The following is a 3,134-nucleotide window of genomic DNA, read 5'->3' as shown; positions in this document are numbered from 1 at the left end:
GGGGGTGCCCTCAGTTTAGGTACGCCTGTCTTCTTTCTCCCTCCCTTTCCATTCTGTGCCCTCTGGTTTGGGTATTGGTTCCCACTAGTAATTAGAATGGATTCATGGACTCTCCATGCCATTCGAAAGAAAACAAAATTTATGCTTACCTGATTAATTATTTTCTTTCCTGACATGGAGAGTCCATGGCCCACCCTTGTCTAAATTCAACACGGCTTATTATTTAGTTTCTAATCTTCAGGCACCTCTATACCTCTGGTGTTCCTCTTCTCTTTCCATATTCCCTTGGCTGAATGACTGGGGATTATGGGAAGTGGGAGGGATACTTAAAGCTTTGCTGGGGTGTCCTTTGCCTCCTCTTTGTAGCCAGGAGTTAAATTCCCACTAGTAGTTAGTAGGATTTGTGGACTCTCCATGCCAGGAAAGAAAATAATTTATCAGGTAAGCATAAATTTTGTTTTTCAGTCTCTCTCATTCCCTTTAGTGGCTCTGTGTAAATAAGTACTAGGCCTCATGATTGTAGCTTCGGACACAATTCTGTTTGCTCGATTTCATATGAGACCTCTTCAGCTTTGTATGCTGCATCAGTGGTGCAAGGATTATACTCAGATATCCCAAAATATATTCTTAGGTTCCCAGCAGGCACCTATCTCTAACTTGGTGGCTTCTTTTGCTCGCCCTACCTGGTCTGTGATCACCACAGAGGCAAGTCTTTCAGATTGGGGATCTGTCTGAGGGACTCTGAAAGCACAAGGAGTTTGGAATCCTTGGGAGGCGAGGTTACCAATCAATGTTTTGGAACTCTGTGCACTCTTCAGGGCCCTTCAGGCTTGGCATCTATTGAAAAGGGAACCTTATCTCCGTTTTCAGACAATGTTACAGCAGTAGCTTATGTCAATCATCAAGGGGGAACTCGCAGTTCCCTAGCCGTGATAGAAGTATCACAAATACTCTCTTCGGCTGAAACCACTTCCTGCCTTATTACTGCAATTCACATCCCAGATGTAGACAACTGGGAGGCAGACTACCTCAGTCATCAGTCCTTACATACAGGAATGTGGTCTCTCTACCAAGATGTGTTCTATCTGATTGTAAAACACTGGGGCTTACTAGAAATAGATCTGATGTCCTCTCATTTGAACAAGAAACTTCCCAGGTAATTTGCGAGGTCAAACCCTCAGGCAGAGGTATTGGATGCTCTAGCAGCTCCCTGATCTTTCCAAAAAGAAGAAGGGGTACTAATGGCACTACTCTGAATACAAAATAAGGAATGCCTAAAATTATTTGCTGATATCTGCTTGTTAGTCTCTAATATATAGGACTACAAGCGTAATAAATTACCTGGGGTGCTGTGTACTGGGTTAGAACAGGCTGAAGGGAATCAGTGCATGACTGATATTAGTGTACACTTGTAAAGCACTTGCTTTCCTAAAGGGCTATTAAATTAAAGATCAGTATGGTAGAAAGTGGTTAGCGGGGATGCGCTTAGATAAAATATAACCTTTATTAGGATATTATAAAACAAAATAATAATCAACACACATATACACAACTTAAAAACACAGAGGAGTAGGTCTGGCTATAAGTGATTATGCACTTATATAGTGGATGGGATAATTGAATTTATATATCGGTCATGACCTAGGATGTCAATGTCAATCCATAGCCTTAAGATATATAAGTAATTCAACTTGATGTTTGTTAAGAATGTATTCCCAGTGAATGATAATAAACACACTTGTATTTGATAATATCAATGACACTTTCCTTGTGCTGAATGAATAATATAGGGTATTTAGAGGATGTAGGTATTAGTAATCTGCTGCTTAGTCATGTAAGAATTTTCAGCTTTTAGGAATGCTGATTATTATAGGAAATATTGTGAAATAAATATATCTTACATTCCTATCATTACAGTTACTGTTACATGCTACGTACACGCTTCAAGTATGTATTATGTCAGAGAGACAACATTCATATAACTGTCCTCGGATTGAGTTTATATAGCATTGTATGCCAGAAGATGTTCTGTAATAAATACACTTTCCATGGCTATGGTTAACTGCAATGTTATGACTGTTAAGGGATTTGTGCACATTAAAAGTTGCTCATAAAATATACTATTTCTGCAATAGTTAGATTATTTTCTGTGATTATATCACTTGCTTAAGTTCGTACTACTGATTTTCTCTTAAACACCTATCAATTCTTATACAAGTGTACTTGGTAATATAGCTATTGGCCGAATGGATGTTCGTAGTACTGATTTTCTCTTAAACAACTATCAATTCTTATACAAGTGTGCTTGGTGATAAAGCTATTAGCCAAACTGAATGTTAAGGTAGGCTATCAACACGTGCCTCTATAATTCAAGTATCCGTTTAGTTCCGTTCCTGTTATTCAAAGGGATGTTTCAGTTATAACAAGCTTCCTAAACACTTTCTTCGTATTGTATCTGAGAGACAGTATTCATAACATTGTACTAGTGGTAGGCGTTATATAAAATTATTTTTACTGAATAGCGTAAGAGATGTTAAGCAATAAATACCCTTACTATACCTATTGTTATCTACACGGTAGCGAGTTTTACGGCTTTCATGCACATTTATGATCTTGAACATTGCTCATAGAAAGCGTACATATTAATGCTGCTATCACTGCAGTGGTTTCTGTAATGGTCTCACTCGCTGTTGCTTGTAATACTGATTGCCTTTTAAATACCCATCAACTACTATACATATATGTTTGACAACTATTATATTAGCCAGATGGTGTGTTTAAATAAGCTGTAGATATGTGACAACATTCGCAGCGTGTTTGAGATTAAAGCATCAGTGACCATTGGCTTATGTATACTAGAAGACCAGAGACTCCTCGCAAGTTAAAAAATACAATTTACATTACACCTCACTAAGCCCTGACATGTTTCGACCCCTTTGAAAAAGCCAAGAGTGGCGAAACATGTCATATATACTGTACTCCGAGGAGAGTTATATGAATGTTGTCTCTCTGACATAATACATACTTGAAGCGTGTACGTAGCATGTAGCAGTAACTGTAATGATAGGAACGTAAGATATATTTAATTTCACAATATTTCCTATAATAATCAGCATTCCTATAAGCTAAGATTC

This window comes from Bombina bombina, chromosome 1 (genome assembly GCF_027579735.1).
Source record: "Bombina bombina isolate aBomBom1 chromosome 1, aBomBom1.pri, whole genome shotgun sequence".
Lineage (NCBI taxonomy): Eukaryota > Metazoa > Chordata > Amphibia > Anura > Bombinatoridae > Bombina > Bombina bombina.
The sequence above is the reverse complement of the archived record's forward strand: the minus strand, read 5'-3'. Positions refer to the sequence as shown.